Below are 22,538 nucleotides of genomic sequence, written 5' to 3' on the forward strand. Positions count from 1 at the left end.
CAGCTAAACTTCATTCTCTGGAATTGCCAATTATTCTTAAAGTATTCTATCACAGCATTTCTATCACGAGTTCAAGTGAACTCAAAAGAAATACCAGCAACCTTAGTCTTTTATCAAAGAAAAATAAATGATAGAGAACTGATTTAATTAATCCTCGCTTAATGCCATACTAAAGACTACAGGTGGAGGAAATCAGAGTGCAAAATGCGCTCACCAACCTTATCAAATTCACTAACAATTTTCCACAGTGTGTAAGACAGAACTCATGAATGGATATTTGTTTTGGATAATTTTTTTTTTTTTTTTTTGTGATCAGGATTTTCATGAAGGCAGAAAACATATTATCTCCATACAAACAAATGTTCAAAGAAACCCGTGAGCCCACAGGTCAGTGGTTTACCTTGGTTTCTCTGGTTTTCTCAGCCCATAAAAGTAACTGCTTATCTAGAGTGTGGTCTTGAACAAGGAAAAATATAAATAAATATAGCTGCTAATGTAGCAATGCCGCGGTTCAAGCTGCTATTTTTGGTCTATGTTGCATCACCTCCGGTTAATTGAATGGTGTGTATTTATGCATTGGTATATAACCAACTTAGCACGCCAGCGCATTGCAATGACCCAGGAACCTCTTACCAATGGGGTCGCTTCGAGTTCAATCCAGCTCATATTGGCTTCCTCTCCGGCCATTAGTGGGGAGGTCTGACAGCAACCTGCGGATGGTCATAGGTTTCCTTGGGCTCTGCCTGGTTTTCTCGAGCCATAATGCTGGCTGCCCTCATGTAAGTGAAATATTATTCAGTATGGCATAAAACACCCCTCAAATAAATAAATAAATAAATAAATGCCATCGACTTAATTAGAAAGCATAAATTCTTCATAGCCATCAATGTTTGGCATGTACATGTAAACGTGCCACATGCAGTTAATCGGCTTTTGGACACGTCCTCTGTTTTGTAACACAGCTGAACGATGTTCAGCATACGTACAGTATATACATAGCCATTTTTATGCAATGATTTTCAATTTTATCGCAGTAACAGTTTTCTGTCACAAGGCCTGCAAATATGGAGGAAATTGCAGGGTGATCAGAATTTGCAACAAAAGTATACATCCCTGGAAGAAAATAAGAACAGTTTCATGATCAGGGCACCAAACTATGTCAGGCAATATGTTTAGAATCCTCTAATTCAAAGTTTTCACATGACATCACTTCTGCTGTACTCTTCGTACACATTGCATTACTTTTCTTTCCAAATAGTGCCCAGGGAAATTTGTTAAAGTTGATCAGACATGGGGTTTTGAAGAAAGTGACTTTCAAATGTTTTCACTTCAACCCAAAATGGTCGCCAAGGCACATGACACAGGTCACCCAAATTTTTACCTGTTAAAATTCATCACGAGGTCTACCACATTTCCCAGTTTCACACATTTCCGTTGAGCACTTTTAGCTGTAAAAGTTTTTGAGTTTGGAAAATGTAAAAATGGCGATTTTGTTTTGGACATGTCCTACTTGTTGTCGTATAATTTTTTCTCCTTTCCTTGGGATGATACTGGGCATTAAGATGGCATGTCTAGCTTCATTGGTTAAGGAAATATGCCCACTTCCAGTTTTGAAGATGTCACTTCCGGTTTTGCAAAAATTGCTTTTTTGGAATCAGCGTCCAAAACTGTATCAGATAGGACTATTTGCTAGACATCTGTAGAAGTGTAGAAATTACTAGCAAAAAACAAATTTTTGGGCACGTCATTTTCACCCCATAGTGAGCTTGAATAATTTTCGAGCAAGAAAGTACTCATGAACAAAGTTGACATGCATAGCCTCTTTGCAACAGCAGTTTAAATTTCAGTTCAATTTCATCAGTCATTCTGGAGAAAAAGACTTTTGGGGTTTCGCACAAAATCCAATATGGCTGCCAAGACACGTGACCAAATGATTCCAAAAGCTACACAGCACAGCTTTAGATCCTTTCCTAAGGCATACTAAAGCTTCAGGAATGTACCATTTGTCATTTTCTCACAAATGTATCACAAAATTGGTGAGAATAATAATAATAATAATAATAATAATAATAATCCTAACAATTTCAATAGGGATTCAAGCTTGAATCTAAATTTCTAAAATGAAGCAAGAACTGTGTTCAAGACAATACACAAGCTTTTCACACAAAGGTCATGCAAATTAGAATCGTTTACAGATCTTTGATTATTGGCTGGCATAAGCTTTTACTACTAACAATATATGATCAAAATAATTTTAAAAAACCATATCATCTCTGAATCCACCAAAACTTAAAACTTTACATGCAAAATGATTAGAGCTGTACTCTAAACACTCTACTCTATATATATATGTATATATCTATATATATATATATATATATGTATATATCTATATCTATATATATATATATATCTATATCTATATATATATATATATATATCTATCTATATATATATATATATATATATATATATATATATATATATATATATATGCACACAGTAAAAATGACAATTTGGTCATCATGAGAGCATTGAAATGGTCCAAAAATTGACCTACACCTGTACATCACCTGGAGATGTAGCCTGTATATGGATAAACCATCAGATGAAATTGTAACTGCACAATATGATGACAGGCTGGTGTTTCAAAATTGTTTCATGACTGCTAAAAAGCTACAAAAAAGCTGACTGGATAGTTTCAGACAGAAAAAAATCAAGACTTGAAACAGAACTAAAAAGGAAAAAAACAGGAATAAGAACTGAGCAGACTTCAAAAGAAGTGAACACAAACTCGAAAACACTAAATATACTGAAGAAAAACACTGCTGTAGACTGAAATCGAACTAGGACACAGATCAGAAAAGAAAAAACTCAGAGAGGGATCAGAAATCAAAAATGGCAAAGGCATCAGAAAACAAAACTGGGAAAGGCATCAGAAAACAAAACTGGGAAATCAAAACTGGGAAAGGCATCAGAAAACAAAACTGGGAAAGGCATCAAAAAACAAAACTGGGAAAGGGATCAGAAAACAAAGCTCTGAAAATTGAGTAAAAAAAATTTTTCCACAGGGATCAGAAACCATCACTGAAGATAGATGAAAGGAATTTAGCACCATTCAAGAGAGATCAGAAAACAAAGATGCACAGAGATCTGAAAGCAGTGGTGTTTTTAAATCATGTCCATGTACACCACTGCTTAGGTAATTAAAAACACTATTGCTGAGCATTTAAAAACACCACTGTGGAGGGATTAAAAAAACAACAACACGGCAGTGATTAGAACACCTGACTGAAAAAAATGAAACCAAGTAACAAGTAATAGCGTGTAAAATGGTATTACAAACATCTGTACTGGTATCAGGTGTTCTTTACAACCAAACAAGGTTGCCATTATGTGAAGCTAACCCCGGTTATTAACAATTCCTGTTCATGTATTATGGGTTATGACTGGGTGGTACCTGAAGAGAAGAAGTTCCTGACACACTCTTAATGTCAGAAATTATCTCAAACTCAGAGCTGGATGAAGTCTTCCTCCAGAGAATACTGATGGACCATTAACACTAATTCTCCCACACTTGCTTTGTCTTGGCTCTATTAGCCCACATAGTTACCCATTATCTCATTGTGAATGGATGCTAACAAACCCTGAAAACCCTCAAATGCTGCCTTCCCATCAGGCCATGCTCTGTCACTTAACTTACACTTTGTTGAAGGCTGTTCAAAATATTTGATCACATAATTTTCTAATGTTCAAAGGTGAGAACATTATACATCCATATAACGGAAATTATGCACAAGCTTATTTTTCTGTTGTCAATTTCAATTCTATTTTCTGGTTTACATACTACAGGTGAAAACTCTGATGTTTTGCACACAATTTCTTTTCACAGCTATTCGTCCTTCGCATACTTGTAATCTACTTGATGTTATCATTACATATGAAAATATACCACAATGGAGGCTACAAAGTACGACAGTCTTCCCCCATGTGGTGACATTCTCTAAGCAGGCTTGTTTCCAGTGCTAGATAATCGCTAATGAAATGAATTGATTTCCTCTCCCAGGCAACTGAGTCACTGAACGAAGAGAGATCGATAGAAAGCCTTTGCAGATGACGATTTGCAATTCGCAGATCTATTGTGAGGGGGTCGTGCTGGTTAAGTGGTCCTTGTAACTAAGAACTTTTTGCTGATACTCCCTGATTCTGGCTGCGGCCTAAAGAGGCTTTATTGCCCCTTGAACTGCTCCAATGTAGCAGGCAGATTACCCGAAGGCTGGGCCGTGGGAAAACAATAACAAAGCTCAAAGTCTTCTCTTTCTAATTTGCATTAGTCTTAGAGGTGGAATACCGCTGACATATACCTTACCCTCAATCATGATAATAACTTTACCAACATCAACAATTTTTTTTGTCTTTACAATTATGAAAAAGATGTAATTGCCGATGGTAACGTTTTCAGGAATCAAAAGCAATTTTCTTTGAATTGTGCAGATGACTGAAGGCTAACCATTGGTTAACACAGAGCGATTCCTCAAATAAGAACGAGGGCTGTATGATGGTGTACTGGCCTCTAATATAAAATGCTTTACACAAAAGTATGGTAAGCTGATCATAAAACTACAGCCAACTCTGCAAAGGACTGAAATAACAAGCCTGATTTAATTACAACTACAACAATTAAATATATTGCTCCTCACAGTGCACTGAGTAAACAAAGAGGCCTCCAAGAGCTGGGCACTTGGGCTCTCCCAAAAGATTTGTAAATTAAGTTTTGCATTTGAGTAACGCTATCTAAATGAGCAGACCCATGGCAGTTAGCCTAGAGCGCCCTCTGGTGGTCATCATCATTACCGCTTCCAATAGCCTTCCTCACCTTAACCCAATGTAACAGCATCGCCAAGGTCAATGTAAAGGTCACCCAGCCACCCAAGCTTTCTAATCTAATTACAGATCTGTCAAGCACACATAATAGCGAAGCAGTGTACAAAAGTAATCTTTCAGCTTCTTCTGTTGTTTTATTACTCTAGATCTAACACTTGCAGCCAACGAGGAGCCTACTTTAAAGGAAGGCTACTAGATACTTCTACATGTATGTAATATGCTATACACAAAAATTCCATGATTATATTTACTACATGAAATCATCTGATACTTTCCAGATTCAGAAGATTAAACTAACTAATTTGAACAGAAAAAAATGAAATATTTGGTTTTTATTCCTTAGTATGCAGATTAGGACGTGTCTTATCATACAGCTACAAAAAGGTTCTCAGTTTTCTCCTTGGGGCATGACAGTAGCTTGAAACTACAGATTTCCTAAGATTTAGTTATAAGTCCAGTAAGGAGGGGTCTCTAAGCTATTCTTGTGTCCCAAGTTCGTTTATTTCTGAAAATTTCTGAACACACATGTACATAAAATAAAGTGGTAATTAAGAGATATAAAATAGGCCTCAAAAATTAAAATTTTTGAAAAAATGTTCATCATAACTTTCTTCATTCCATTACAACTACAACCTTCATTTTTTTCCTTTTTCACATATCCTTTACTTTAACTGTATTAAAGATATCAAAATCTATGTATCTATGTCCAAGATGAAAGATCAGCAATTACAGGTAATACAATAACCTATCCATATATATTGTTAATCGTTAATCTTTCAAATTAGCTTCTCCAAAGAATAGGTAGATAATTAATGTGGTTACATACCAATATTCTGCCAAACTACTAATTGCAGTTTCATCAAAACTCAATCAAATTAAATTTAAATAACCTTCTAAAATGACCCATTTTTGCAATGGGACCCAATTCCACAAAGCAGGCTTTAACTGATTTTAATTCAATCTCGACTTGGACAACTGCTTCTTATTCTCTGAAGTTAAACTTGCGACAACTTTATGAAAGATGAAAGAATCACAATTTGCACTTCATGGGATGTTAATTATATAAAACATTAAAGATTTAAATTTGACTGATGTCAAAAAAGGATACATCAGTACCAGCTAGTGTATATGTTTAAGGCCAGGAAGTCCATGTTTTTCAGTAAGGGGTTTGATGGAGCTTGTTGGCATGATCAGTACAGCATACCAAGGTGATACATCCTGACAGAATCACCGCAAAACAAGTTAGCAGTGAGTCATGAGATGAGCCCAGCACTTTTTATCACAACTTATATAGATCAAACCCTGGTTGGTAGAGGTCAGGCCTGCTTGGTTCTGGGTAGTCCACCAGCAAGGCTATAACCAGGGGGTGAACAACCTGATCATAAATACAACTGACAGTGACAGTCAATCTACACAAAATGTGCACAACTTGATCTCTGATCTCCAAATGTAATTTAGGTCAATTTGCCTCCTGTCAAAGTAGGGGGATCCAATCAAGTTAAAAACAGTTATTTCAGTGCCAAGCCAATCACGATGTGAACGTCCCAGGTTCTGAATACCCTCAAATCAACCCCTTTCTCAACCTCTGCAGCCAGCCTTAAATTTCAAGCTTACCAACCAACTCTGTCAATGGAATATTAATAACTGTTAGCGGTTTTGTGTTTACCTCGAATAACTAGCTATTGTGAACCCAGTAATGTGTTTCATCAGCTCTCAAACAAACCATACTAATTCCCCACACTTGCCCATTTCCCTTTTTTCTGCTCTTTTTGGTTGAGCAGGTCTAAGATTGAGAAGCTGTAATTTCATACCAGTCCACAAATCAAAGCATTTGTCATAAAAACGGTAACATTCCAGTTGGGGTCAAAGGGCATGGACTGCAGTGGTACCCTAAGCAAGGCCCATCAAATCAAATCACCGATTGTCAACCACTAACATTTGTCAGGGTTGTTTTCATAGGGAAGGAGGGAGGCCCGCTGCATCAAATTGCATGCCAAGGATCTCTCATGGGAAACATTGGTCGATCAGCAAAATTGCCCAAAATTGACAAGTCTGCCGCATCATGACAAACAAACGGGGCGGTTTGGAACACAAATCTGTAGCCCTCTCCAATCAGAAAGGTAATTAGTAGTCGTCATCAATTTTGTTCTGTCTAATATTTCCTCCGCTCCGTTTGGTATAAATCAACAAACCATCATTCTACTATGTTAGCTGGACTGCATTAACCAATCAGCCAATGGCCAGGGTCCTCCCTAACTCTGGACAGTACAGTAGCAACATGAACCGGAACAATGGAAAGTGAATTACCGAGGGTTACAGCAATGGATGTTGTTTAAGTCAGATCTGGCATGTCTAACACGATGAACAGAGATACTACACAGACTTGTTAGAACATGGATCAGATCACTGACACTATCACAGCATTTACACACAACTGGCAATCCTATACATGTACCAGTACTGTATACACTATACATAATAACACGGCTGAGACATTAACACAGCCAGGGACCTATATCAACCACTATCACCATTTATTTATGTACAGCTGGTCTTTAAAAGGAACTCGAAAATGTTACCAAGACTGAACTAAATCTACACTGAAACAGTCTGAACAAAGGTTATGGCTTCAGTTCAAATGGTAGCTTAAGTACTGGTAAAAATGGCTAAGTCCAAAACCTGATAATTTGAATAAACATGTAAATATATCTAATTAATTAAAATCATTTTTTGATGAGGTTTTCAAAGCATTTCCATTGTCCCAACCAAATTCAGCACGACAGTGTAAAAACTGTGGCAACAGTTGACCCAAACAAAAAATCTTACCTTGGTCTACTATAGTACTGGCTTGGATAAAATGGCTAAGTCAAAAACCTGATAATTTGAATATATGCAAACATCTGTAATTTATAATCAAAATGAGTAAATGTCCAAATCATGTACATCATTCCTACCAAGTTTCACAAAGGTGATGTGAAAACTCTGAGATCAGCAAACCCAAACATTTATTTATTTATTTATTTTTGGTGTTTTATGCCATACTCAAGACTTTGTTATATGATGGGGGCCAGCATTATGGCGAAGCAGCCCAGGGGAAAAACCCATGACCATCTGCAGGTTGCTGGAAGACCTTCCCATTTATCGCTGGAGAGGAAGCCAGCATGAGCGGGACTTGAACTCAGAGCTGGGCTAGTGAGCTAACCAAACTGAGTGCAAACTCAAACATAAAACTTTATTCAACTGACCCAAACAAAAACTTTGTATAAAGGGCAAGCTAAAAATTCATAACTGGCAAACAATCAGTGGAACTTTAGAGCATTCATTGTCAGTATTTACCAGTCTATAAAGCAGAGAAAAAATACTGCCCTGACCAGAATGTCTTTACTACTCATAAATATCACATTTGCATCAATAAATCTTGTTTGCCTCAATCATACAAAAAGTTATACAACTTATGGACATCTACCCATTATGCATTTTCAAGGTGCCTCAGTAACTCAGAATACATCTGAACAACAACAAAACTACATTTCACCAATGTGACAAGGTTATAAATCACGAATGACAAAAATATAGGCTACAAGTACTGGACACTGTTGTACTCTAGTCTTCTTTGTTGTGTGTGGTTAGCTGAAATTACGTGTAATTTGTCACCTTTATATCCAGAGAGCACACAAGCAGTAAAGTCACTGGCTGCACATAACTGACATGGGGTCAAACAAATTGTTGGACATTCGGTCACTGTCACGCTGACTCTAGAGGACAAGGCTTCAGGAACAATAAAATTAATAAAAATTTACATAATATGTATTACCCACCCTTTAGACTCTCCAAATCTTTGTACAAATCACACTTCTTTCGCATCAACAGAAGAATGAAACAAATGAGATACCCAAGTATACATGTAATTGAAATTAAAATGAGATAATATAAGATGGCTTTCTAAAAACATGGGACATCAATGCCTACAGATGTGAACCAAAATGGGAAATACTGTAAAGTTTTATTTTGGAATCTGGATAACATAGTTACATCATATACCTACACATTATATACCCACATATCATTTTCCATATACATATTATATACTATATATCCATGCATCATCCACATACCATAAAACCAAATTTACTATATATTTATGCATCGTCCACATACCATAACCAAATTTACCATATATCCATGCATCGTCCACATACCATAAAACCAAATTTAAAATATATCCATGCAGGTGTAGATCCATAAAACCAAATTTACCATATATCCATACATCATCCACATACCATAAAACCAAATTTACTATATATCCATGCATCATCCACATACCATAAACCAAATTTACTATATATCCATGCATCATCCACATACCATGAAACCAAATTTACCATACATCCATGTATCAACCGTATACCATGGAACCAAATACATGCACACATATTTTTCCCACATCTAACATACCATATATCACTTTCCCCATTCATCATATATCCATACACCATATATTCATACATTATCCATATGACATATTATTAAAAACAAACATTATATATTCACACATCCCATTCTCATACATCCAGACCACCATACTAGTATATCTGTACATCATGCATCACTCTGTACATCCTACATGTATCTCCAGGGATCCACAATAAATTCTATACACAATATATCCAAAAAACATGATAAATATAGATGTGATAGGAATGGTTTGTGAACTGCACTGATGTATCAGCTTGAGTTGTCAGGGGTAAGCCTGTCATTTTTTCCAAGTTCACAGGGCAACAGGCACAGGTATATGGGTATGAAGACTGAAAACTTGAAATGACAAAACCAGACGAAACTTTCAGATCAATAACCATAGAATAGATGCATGATATTACTTTTATAATAAGTATACACCTATAAATATGTGCTATTATGGTCAGCCAAACAATACATAATGTGACCTGCTGACCCCTACCAGAGTATAGTCAAGTCAAACAGACGCATTCAGTGTACCAAGGGAGTCAAAAAGGTGTCAATACCAATCCGGGAACAGAACCGCTAAGGTTAAAAGCTTACATTAATCATGGTAAACAAATAACGTCAGGTCTTGTTTTTAAAGCAGTCAAGAAGCAAATAAGTTTCTTGACTCCAGCAGAATGAAGAAGAGTAAAGTCACCAGTCTGTTCAGCTGAATTCCATGAAGGCAATGGGGATATCGCCTGATGCTGGTGTAAGAAGACAAGACAGTGATCAGGTGAATGAGGAGGTGGGGGCTCCGTGGGGACGCAATCCAGCAGGTGCCCCTGCCGCCTGCCCAGCACAAGTATGAATTAATCATGACACCACTGCGAGTGGGCCACCGAGTCAGTCAAGCTCAAGTCACACCACAGAATTTGCTCAGAAAAATGTCACATGTGTGATATTATCTGCCCCATAATAAATAGTCATGTAATGTTACAGACAGGGCCACCCTTTGTTCATTACCATCCTAATACATCTTCTTTCATTTACATGTATACCACTAGCAGTAAAACCCTTTCCTGGTAGTATCTCCGTATGTGCATGTTCGACTTAGTTCACCAATATAATGTAGAGAAAGGAATGAAAACACATTTATCACATAACGAGTCATTCATAATTATTCATAGTGGTCTAAGCCAACCCGAACAACTTGTATTAAGCATATGACTATATGTAGATGAGTAAGCTACATAACATATTTGATTGAGTCTTACACATCTACACCTCAATGACACTACACTAAAACAGCTCAATGAAAAACAGTTTTGATGAGCGAACTATTAAAGTATAAATACTTTGCATAAAATCACTGGCTTCAAGGGTTAAAGCACTAGATGGCTTTCACCATCAACCTTTTGAATCTGGAGTCCAGCTTAGCTTTCAATACTTTGACTTTGTTAGGAAGACTGTCAGATACTTGGTGGAGATTTTTGGTTTACTCTGCGGCAATACAATTTTGTCTACCTACATGTATAAGTAGACTAGTCTCGTATCAGTGAAAAAATCTCGAGCACACCAAATCAAATAAATAAACAAATAAATGAATAAATAATGAAATAAATACATATGTTGCATGAATTGATTTTTAACATCAAGTACATGTATTCCACAATGGCTGCAAATTTTACACGTCCATCATATTACTGTTCATAAAAGCATATGACTGGTAATCAAGAACGCTCTGAGTCCAATGTCTGTTTTTACTACATGTATTTCCAATGACTGCTCATCAATTTGATCAACTGAGCGAAGAGGAAAATTTAACAAGTAAATATGTGTATAACGAACAATTGCTGTGAATGTAAAAACCTTACAAGTACACAGCAGTCAAACTGACTGGTAATATAATATTTGACAGAGTAAAAAATGCACCTTTTACCAAGTTGAAAGTGAAGAGAGTGTAATTGTGTTATTTTGCTAATCGTGTGTTATTGCAGAGATGCCATGTACATAATGGTTAACTGGGGTGGTTGGCCAGTGAGTAGAAGTCATTAGGAGATGTTAGAAAACCTAATAATGTGGAGGAGAAATTCCGAGCATGATAGCTGCTGGAATAATGCATAGGGCAAAGTAAATCAATAAACCTCAATGCAAATAATAGATCAACCCAAACTGCAGTTTATCAAGGCTGTGCGAGACTGCCTAGGGGAAGCTGTGAACAATCAGCTTACTCCAAGCCAACAAAGAGTGCAATTTTAAAACTTTTAAATTGCACTTTAAGTAAGAAACTGTTTGCGACACAGAAGAACAAAGGTGGTTAATTGGCTAATGACGTGGGTTTGATTTGAGCAGTAGTAACGCCATGGTATTCCAGAGACCGAACAGAGGGCCTGGTGAAAGCTGGCCAACGACAGCCTACTTATAGCACATCGTGTCAAGGTGACATGCTTTAGGTCAGGTCCAAAATCTATCAACTCAAAGTATCGTGTATCTACTGGCTAAGCACACAGCTTGGGCACTGGCTGTGGCTGCGATCAATATTGGGAGTATGACGACGCAATCTGTGACCATTGAGGGCAGGTTACCTACAAGGCTCAGTGCTAGTCCAGTTGGCATGTTAGAAGAAATACATATCTATGGAACAAGATCCGCCCATTGCCCACACATCGTCTCATTCCAGGCAAATGATGCAGTTAGCCAACACACTACATACATCATCCAAAAGAAGAGAAAGGAGCTGGGATGTTTGCTGATCCTTTATCATCGCTGTGAAATGAAGCATCTGGCCACTGGTGCAGTGCTAATCTGGTCAGCCCGTTTTAATTCAATGATTTACACTGCCATAACGGTGTGATGGATTAAAGCCATTCTGGCACAGACCAGTAATTCCCCTGTCTCTTTACAAAACACAGTTCCTGCTCTTCCCCTTACCTTGTCTCATCAACTACCAAATAACTTCGCCACAAACATCAATCGGCAGAGATCAGAAATCCTAAAAGATGAAGATGGGGAAAAAAAAAATCAGAAACCTTTACAAATTGCAACTTCATTGCAACACACATGCAGTGTCTAATCCAACTCATCTATCCTCATTAACTATGGTTTAGCATCTTCACACAGAACCACTTACAGAAATTAGATCTCTGTGTGAATCCTCAGTGCAAGTCCACCTTCAACCTAAAGATTACCTTGGAAATAATGCCCACACTTCTTTATATTAAACTCCATTTTCCAAAACCTACGTTTCACGCACACATGTTAACATATCATCATACAGGCAATTAATCTGACATCCAAAAATTTATACACCTGGAATGTTCCATGGCAGCCATAAATTATTGTGCATATAATAATAATAATAATAATAATACTAATAATAATGTTTGATTTTCCGGGGGAGATCAATGAGTTACAAATTCAATCTTCCTTGAGTCCCTCATGCATACATACATTCACACACAGTCAATTCCATGTGTATACAGTATATATAACATACAGATAAAGCTGACAGATGATCACTGACTAAACACAATGTAGTGTATCATTGACAATACTACACTTAATCAACAGAGGCATATTTTGACACAATAAACATTTCCCTTTTTTTTTTTTTTGAAACCACCGATATTCCTTTTTTTTTTAATATGTACAGGGAGTCTGTTCTACAGTGTCGCCCCAGAATATCTAAACGAATGTTTAAGGGCATTGGTTATAGGATCTATTTGTTTAATATATAATACCAAGCAATCACCTATCAGCCTCCTGGCGGTAAGTCTACATATATACAGGTATCTACCAATAATATGTTCTCAACATTCCACTTACAGAACATAGTAATAAGCAGATTATTCTTTTATCACCTTAAGGTTAAAATACACAAAAATATAACAAAGACGCAGAAGAGATGGATGGATACAATGTACCTGTAATACCACTAACTGATATACATATACACAAACCATCTTCACTACTGTTACATAAATTATAACATGGCTAATATGCTACACATATATTTATGTGTCCCATTTTGCAAGAGACCAGAGTAGAAAAAGGACAAACACCATCTCACCTGAAAAATTCTTTGTAATAAACCTCTCCTATCTTCACTTGTTATCGCATCATTAGTGTCAACTATACTGGCTGGCTGCCTGTCTCTGTAACCTACTGTCAGGTGAGCAGTCCTTCAGGAAACATCCTCAGCTACACATCCTAGCCATACCTGATAACTGTCTAGACTCTGGAGAATACCTGGAGAGCTTCTCATCTGTCAATTAAATATTAAAGCAATCAATAAGCATTAGCGACATTCCCCCAGACAAAACACCTGTAGGCCTTTACCTGTCTGCGGTCAGGTAATCAATACCTCCCCCAGGAAAAAACACACCTGTAGAGGAACTACTGATCCGTTATTATTAGCCAATTATCAGGGCAAACACTTCAGGTGATGGCTAGACAAACACTCGTCTGACATAAAGCAGGTAATCCACAGGTAAATCAATTTCATATAATAAAGATGTCAGTGACTAGGGTTGATATGAGGCTACAGAGGGGGGTTCACAGTATTAAAATATTTAATAAAAGCAATAATGGCACACAAGTCAGTTTTCTACAAATGGTGTAATCTAACAAAGAATATAGAATATCAAATACTGTATTTATTTTATAATATCATTGTTGCAATATGAACTGAGATTTCTCAATAACTTTTCATTCCTGTCAACTTTTTTTATCTCACGTTCATGATGTTTGAAGATCATTGAAGACCTGGCAGAGAACAGGTCAATAATACATCCTTCCCATTAGCACAAAACAAAGCACTATTAGTCATAACACTGTGCAATTAGGAATTCCCAAAACGGTGAAAGTTGTGGAGTGGGGAGATTAAACTATTCAGTGTTTATCAGCAGGGGATTAGCTGCTGCATGTCATATAGTTTGATCAGTGTTCCTCTGCTGTTGACAGTGCTTTGCACAGAGCAATGATCATGTTGACACTCGGTGAGTAGATGTTTACTGCCCACCCTCTCTATAGGCCAGGTCACCCAGCCTCGCTCACCACCAGGGGGGCCACACAAGCCAGATAAAAGGTGCAGATATTGTAAATATTTGTGAAGTAGAATGTATCTGAAAATGTGGACTGCTGATAGGCAGGATAGCATTGTGAGTCGTGATTGCTTCCTAGCCCTAACACCTGATATGCTCCACGGACAGGCACTTTTTTCCACACAGCATATCCAATAATTGTGAAGACAAACATGTCACACCTCGCGCTAATGGCTGCTGGTCACAAGGGACCACGATGCCTGTGTTCGTCCTCACTCACCGCCACATGCACACAGTTTTTCTGCAGACTCTCCACAGTTGATACAGAAACACAGCTCTGCCATACAAGAGCAGTTACATCACAGGGCATAGGTAACATAAACAAATACACATCTAAGCAATTCACCGCAAACATACTGTTCTGACTTCATACTGTTTAAACACATGAATAAATATGATGGCTTTCTTTCACAAAAATCCTTTTTCGGGCATAAATATAAAGAAAAATCCTAAAAGATAACCTGCTTTATACATCTATGTAGATGTACAGCCATTTTTACAGGTAACTAGGATTTTTCCTGTATACATAGAACTCGGTCAGTTTTCTCCACTTATTAACAGGGCCAGTAACACACAAGCAACACACATGTATGCTATCACATGTGCGTGTAGCACAAAATAACTAATTTATTTAAATTAATAATAAATGCCTTTGATCGCTCATGTTGTTCCACATTATACATATATATACATACATCTTCACCTGTCCTCTGCTATAACAGGTGAAGTACCTGTGTGCCATGAGCCCAGGAGCCTGGGCTGTTTAAGAGGTAAACCACAACATCACACACACAAAAAAACACCACCGTATACCTGTTATTATTTAGTATTATTTATTTACTTATTTATTTTATTGTTAAGCGAGGTTTAAAGTATCCTATGGTGTGTGCTTGTCATTATTAACTTACTAAATGATATACCTGTATGGATCTCTTAACTACTCAAGCAAACTGAATAATTACAATGGCACACATGTATAAGGATGGTTTTACTACTACACAGAGTCATCTTGTATCCTACCACACAGCTGACATGCTACACACACTGTGTAGTGTACATTATGGTACTATGTACACACCTTTCCCTTCCTTTATATATTTATCATACAACAAAAACTGCCGATAAAAAACATTATGAGAAACACTGATTTTTCTTACTAACTAAATTTAGCTCTAGAAATGTATAATATTTGGACAAAATTAAAGAAGAAAGACAAAATCAACTACCATTAGTATGAAAAGTGGGTGGCAGAGAACTAGCAGAAATCACAAGGTGTCATCAAGTCACCATAAGAATTTATTTATGTATTTGACAGATGTTTAAAAACCTGGCTCAAACCTACGATAATCTGCAGGTTGCTGGAAGTTCTTACCACATATGACCAAAGAGGACGCCAGCATAAGCTGGACTTGAACTCACAGCAACTGTATTTGGTCAGAGTCTTCTGGTCCATTGTACTGCACTAACATACAAAGCACTAGGCCCAAGAGACCCTGTGTCAATAAGAGTAATAAACCATAGAACATTAGTGGTTCTAGGGGTAGGACTGCATATGTATACATCATCATGTAGATCCAGGATAAGGAAATAATAAATTCTGATTCAAGCTGGTAAATTTCTGACATATTTTAGCCTTAATGATGCTGCCCGCAGAGTAATCAGGGAGTATCACAAACCTGATGCAATTCCAGCTAACATTGTTCTCCTACCATTATTAGTGTGACCCGGATTTTTAGATATCAATTTCAGAATGCCAGGTATAAATCCAGAGCCAGGTGCAAAATGAATTTACCAGGAACAGGAAAATGCAACATATCACCTCGACAAATAGCTCAGGTGTCACTATCACTTTATATCCCAGTAGGGCAAGGTGTCTGATATGGTGTGATGAAAATACAACAATTGCTCCTTGTAACCTCCACAGTGAATGTGAAAACATTCCATTTAGAGATAATACCATTGTTATCAATGTGACAAAACACATCAATACATCCTGTTACACAGAATGTATTAATAACGCACAATGCTGGGATGGTTGACTCTCTGTTTTCTGACACATTCAGGGAAATTTTTCAAAAGATTCCATAGTATTTGTGATCAAAAAATTTTTTTTTTAACTGGCTCTCCACAATGAACAGTCAAGCAGATAGGACAGAAATGCAGAGTAATATCCCTTTGCCTGTAGCTGGGGAATTTGTATATTTAGTTGTTATAGTTTAGTCAGTGTTCATTCTAGTTTAGCATAAATATATATGGTAACCTAGGGATTTATAAATTGTACATGGTTTAAGCAAGACTTTGCGCTCTTCTTTCACACAAAGTCAATCATCTGAAGGCTTGACACATTGATATCTCTATATTGGTGATTATTTCCATTGTGCATGTATGAATTTTCACAGAATGAGGAAAGTGGACAGAGTTTACCGCAGGTCATCAAACTGCGAGGCCCATTCAGAGCCTGCAAGAACTGGATTTGAACACGTGATGTCATGCTTATGGTTTGAACTGAGATGGCCTGTTTAACCATTTCTTTGCAGCCACGAGAATTTCAGATTTATTTGTGAAATGTACCAGTAGCTTCCTATGCTAAAATGATTTCAAACTTTTTAAGGGCAATTTATTTCATTGTGTCTGTATATCAATAGGTATTGTATTGAACTTGGGAAACCTATGACATATCATGATCATTTCAAATTGCCTGTGTATTATCCAAAATTACAAGAAGAATGTGTTCTACTGGAATGAACTTCCATCTCCTGTGTCAATCATAAAATAGTGAATCAAAGCCCATATCAGATCTGCACTTCCTTGAGGCTCTAAATAAAGCATTAACAGAAAAAAGCTTATAATGATATAGGACATTTTAGACGTGTTAATGTGATGATCAAGAAAGTAACATCCTAAAACAGCAGCCCCTGACCAGAGGATTAAGAGCCTGTCCACAGGCAGAGGTGTTGCCCATAAGCTTCAACATCAATGATACTTTTTTTTTTTCTTTTTTTTGATTGGTGTTTTACGCCGTACTCAAGAATATTTCACTTATACGACGGCGGCCAGCATTATGGTGGGTGGAAACCGGGCAGAGCCCGGCGGAAACCCACGACCATCCGCAGGTTGCTGGAAGACCTTCCCACGTACGGCCGGAGAGGAAGCCAGCATGAGCTGGTCTTGAACTCACAGCGACCGCATTGGTGAGAGGCTTCTGGGTCACTACGCTGCGCTAGCGCGCTAACCGACTGAGCCACGGAGGCCCCTCAATGATACTATCAATATCAATGATACCATCAACATCAATGACATCATCAACATCAATGATATCATCAACATCAATGGTATCATCAACATCAATGATACCATCAACATCAATGACATCATCAACATCAATGATACCATCAACATCAATGACATCATCAACACCAATGATACCATCCATGATACCATCAATATCAATAACGCATCTCTTAAGTAAATAGGACATTACTACAACAAGGCTTGACTAACCACAATGAAATCTGGGCAAGTGTTTTTTTAAGAAATTGATTTAAATAATATTTTTTCTTCCCAAAAATGGTGTTTTAGGCAGAATTCATATGTTTTAAGTAACTATGCTGATGAATCTGGCATCACAACATCTGGATGCTATCTAAATAAACCTTGTAATGCAGCTATGGCTGCAATGACATTCAAACACAAAAGCATGCTGGCCAGTGGCTAACAGTCTTGACGAAGAACCGATAAATATAATTTGCCAAGTGAGAGGTACCAAAGATTTTTTTGTAGAATTACGAGGAATGATTTACTCTACACACACACCTGTATAACTATAGACATGGCTGCATTACTGGTGCATGTATTCTATATTCCAGCTCCAGGCAAACCATTTCTCAGGGTACAAATGAACTGACAACTAACCTGGTGAATGACTGTTGCGGACAGACAATCCTTCTTTGCATCCAGCAAAGAATTAGCATATTAGGGAAGAAGAACTGGTCAGTGTTCAACTAATTAAGGTACTACCAACATAAATCGAAAAGTTAGTAGTTCTTAAAAAATGTGTAATTATTCCCATCTGTAGGGTAGTCAGGGTTGTCACTGACGGAGATAGATTCTCTGAATCTATTAATTTTTCAGATGTGTTTGCTCAGATGTAACAGAATTTTATATCACAAGTGTGCTAATGAAGACCAAAGGTCATGCTGACAGTGAAAGCCAAATCCTTCACTTTTTAATGGAAAATACACAGGTCTTGCTTCAAGAAAAAGTACAAAACAGAAAAACACATTGCTTTCATCTCAAACATGTCAGTTATTTATACAGAGATGTGTATAGCACAACACTTACCATTTTACCTGGCCAATCTATTTTGGAACAATGCCAAGTGACAGTTTTGTGGGGCAGGTCTGCACGTCCAAATTTAGAGCCTATCTGGAACAGGGGGCATAACTCATGTAACTTGACTGCCAAAAATAACTCACCTGGAATATCACAGCTGAAGCTTATGCCGATCATAGATTGAATGGGAAGTCCTTTCTTCCAGGAAACAGCCTCTACATGCAAAAAAAACCAAAAAAACCCCGCAATTAAAACATTTTCAAAACACAAAATAAAAATCCTGGAAAGTTCTACAGTAGTAATACTATGTCACATTTCCATGCTTCTCCTAGAATAAAATATTTGTCAATATATTTAATGTATAACCAAAACATTTCGTTTTTCTCGATTCAAAATCATTCACCATATCACAATCAATTGCTCTAGGATACTGTAGTACATAAAGGTCCCACACATTGTATCCTGATACACTAATAGAGACTATAATAAATCCAAAAAACAAATCACAATATAATCCTTCTATAATCCTTGACTGTTCTTGTGTTACGAAAGCAAAAAATGCATGCAAAACGATCAACATTGTGACGTAAATGTAATAGACAAGAACGAAAGACAAAAACATTATTTTTGTTGACAAATATCAATGGCTGGATGGCACAAGGAAAGGTGTAACCAGTCCTTCTTGTGATGTTACTTTTCATGCCAAAGCCACATTTGTGATCTCTCTTCTTTAGAAGCAATAGTTTTGCCTAGTGTGTGTGACACTGCACGGCCACACACTATTTACAATGACTATGCCAGTAACCTCCAAAGATAATTTGTGCGGGCATGAAAGGGTTGATCTGTCCTGCTTTTTCATATTTAATATTTATTAAAGTAATGGTATTAACCTTAAGGATAATACTGGTATTTTCATGTTTTACCAGCATTAGCCTAAGTGTTTTGAGGACGCTTACAGAACAGATATCATGTTCCTCCTACGTGTGTCTAACAAGAGTTTTACAGTCAAATAGGTGGATAAGTTCAAAAAAGATTAAGGTCAAAGGCATAAAACAAGAACCACATACACCTCATTGACAGTAAAACTACAGTTAGATTACCATATGAGGAACAATATTTATTTACTAACCTATGCTTGCAGCTAACTTCTACACAGATCTGTTCATCATGAAGAAGGGGTCCACAGATTTCAGCTCTTGACAAAGGCCATTGCTAGTTCTGGCTTGAAACAAAATTTGTGCACCATGAAGTTCTGAAATATTTAACCTGAAACCCAATAGTATGTGAACAACAGTGATTTACAAGTACAAGAACTAAGGGCTTGTTAATCAGAGAGTCCTTCTGAATCTGTGGATAGTGTACCATTCAGTGATACTTACATCTTCTTACTCAATAAAATTAAAATGCACCAACATCTAACAAAGGGTTACATTTCCTCTACTTTCACAATTTGACTGGTTTTATTGCTGCTAGGGACATGTGTTTCAGAATAAGCCAACCCATGGCCAAAGTCGGCAGACAGATGTTTATTCAATCTAGAAACTACCAAAAAATAACGTCTTTTATCTACGTTAGTTTGCGAGAGCCCCCACCTGTATAGAAAGATATCTGTGTGAACTTGCAAGTCCCCTCTTGCAACAGCAGAATACCATCTTGCAACTGTGCACAACTGTACATTTATGTTCTTTGCTTGTACTACATGTATATTCTCACAACATATAATAAGTCCAATCAGCATTTAAAGAAACTCACCAGTTCAAACAGGTGGCTAAAAGGCATGGTTTTACAGTAGTTGCTAGACTGACTTTACATCTTGCATAGTCAGATCTGTCAGCTTAACGGTTCCGTTTGCCACTTTAGCAGAGAGAACCACTTTCCACACCTACCAGTAGGTGATAACTAAGCTTGTAACTTCTCATTAATTTCAGTCTTGAGGTGGTTTCATGCTCAGAGCCTTAATCTCTGGTTGTCTATGAGACCAACTCAAAAGAAGCAGTTTACAAGTACTAACCAGTCTGCCTGCAGACTGGGCCCACGACTGATTAGTGATTTCCAGTTTACCATTAGGCCTAGCTTTCACCGAATGATTTACATAATATTGTCACTACAGTGTCATTTTTCCAAGAAACTGTCATTTCGTTTTCATTCAAAAATGAAACAATGCTTTAAAAAATACTGAAAGTATCAACACCTGTCAGATTCCCAGAGTTTGGCAGCTTGGAGTTGCAGTGAAACGAAGTCGTCATGTTGCACGCGTCAAAGTGGCGAAATTAGGCGTGCGGACGAAGGGGAATAACTCAAGTCGAGCTGACTAATGGGAAATAACTATTGGCGCATTTCCCCAATACAGACGTGACTGACTTGAACATTGCTGTTTTTTTCAATTGCTGATTGATTGGAATCAATTTAAATCATACACTTCTGATACAAGGGTGAACTTCCCTTTTGTGTACAAAGCCATCGAGGTTTAACTAACTACAGCACATTTGTTGACTAAATTTTCAGAGGTACCAAACTAGTACAGAAAATATGGAATTATGCTCTCTGGTAAGTTAAACCATTTTCATAAAACATATATTTATTTTAAATCAACGGTCGCTTTGTCTAGGATTAACTGATCAAATTGTAATTTTTCAGTCAGTCTCGTTCTGTCTTCACTGTTTTATCTAGCACTTTAAGGGGAGTAACTCTGTATAAACACAGTGGTATCCAGAGTTGTGTCCACGCAGACCATCGGAAAAGTACTTACACGAGTATAAGCATACGCGCAGTTCCGATTCCTTCACCTGCGACTGTTTTTAGAGTTACAGCGCGGGTAAGAAATGTTCGTACTTGACTGAAAATTTGGTCGTATATATTGTGTTAGAATGAACCCGTACGTTAGACGTACGCAAGATAAATTACTTCTTACGTATGCTTTATATGGTATACGGCTTGTTATTAAAACAATTTACACGTAGAGGATCCGGGCACTTCTAGCATGCTCAGACATTTTATTTAGACCCTCAAAAGCCGCGTATATAATTGTCGAAACGTTCTTAGAGTATGCCGTATGAACAAAAAATATGGAGTATAGCTCATTAACATTGTTAGTGTTAAGTATTTTAAGAGTATGAGATTTATTGTCAATGAAGAGTTTTCCAACTTAGTTTTCATACTTTGGGGACCGTGGATCTGATCAGGTTGTTATCCCCCTAATGCTTCATTGCTAGGGCCTACTCTCATACCTGCGGGGGTGGAAGAATGATTCATGTCATTAGCTCCGTCGGTGTCAGGGTAACGCATATATGCGTCGATAAAGTATCCCACGGGAAGTTTGAACCGCATAACTTTTTATTTTTGTGATGTTGCACAACCGAGATATGGCAGTTTAAAGTGACCGTTTAGATCTGAAAAAACATCTGTGGCCGTTTAGATCTGTTTTCACTTCTTTTTGTAAATAGGTTATATTGTTTGTTGGCTTTTAGCTAAGAAATAAGCGCCGTACCGTGTAGAATGAAGGGAAAACCAAGACAACAAAACCAAGGCACTCACCAAAACCAAAAAGATTTCATTTGTTTAACTGGGGTTTAAGGCTGTGCTCGAGAGTATTTCACTTGGTAAGTTTTATGATCACAGGAAACCACATTGCCACCTGTCAATGACGAGTAACAAGATATTAGTCATGAAATTTACCATACAGAAATCTTTCTTCTCATGACAGGGCGATTTGACAGCTGTATTGCTTGAATTACTGCATCAGTGAAGTATCAATGTCTGCATCAGTTTGCACTT

General features: G+C 37.3%; 1 long non-coding RNA gene across 4 annotated transcripts in view; it reads right to left on the minus strand.

Annotated features, from left to right (window-relative positions):
• LOC135478090 (uncharacterized) overlaps nucleotides 1–20,939 on the minus strand; it is a 42,748-nt gene extending 21,809 nt beyond the window's left edge. For 3 of the 4 annotated variants that reach the window (XR_010445259.1, XR_010445258.1, XR_010445256.1), the window contains exons 1-4: nucleotides 19,894–20,939; nucleotides 18,908–18,979; nucleotides 13,400–13,594; nucleotides 12,262–12,322 (exon numbers count right to left, since the gene is read on the minus strand). This is a non-coding gene — a long non-coding RNA (uncharacterized LOC135478090). The remainder of the gene's footprint in view (nucleotides 1–12,261; nucleotides 12,323–13,399; nucleotides 13,595–18,907; nucleotides 18,980–19,893) is intronic. The other variant, XR_010445257.1, reaches the window with a different exon arrangement.
• Nucleotides 20,940–22,538: the final 1,599 nt, after the last annotated feature.

The sequence above is a fragment of the Liolophura sinensis genome, chromosome 1 (assembly GCF_032854445.1).
Source record: "Liolophura sinensis isolate JHLJ2023 chromosome 1, CUHK_Ljap_v2, whole genome shotgun sequence".
Lineage (NCBI taxonomy): Eukaryota > Metazoa > Mollusca > Polyplacophora > Chitonida > Chitonidae > Liolophura > Liolophura sinensis.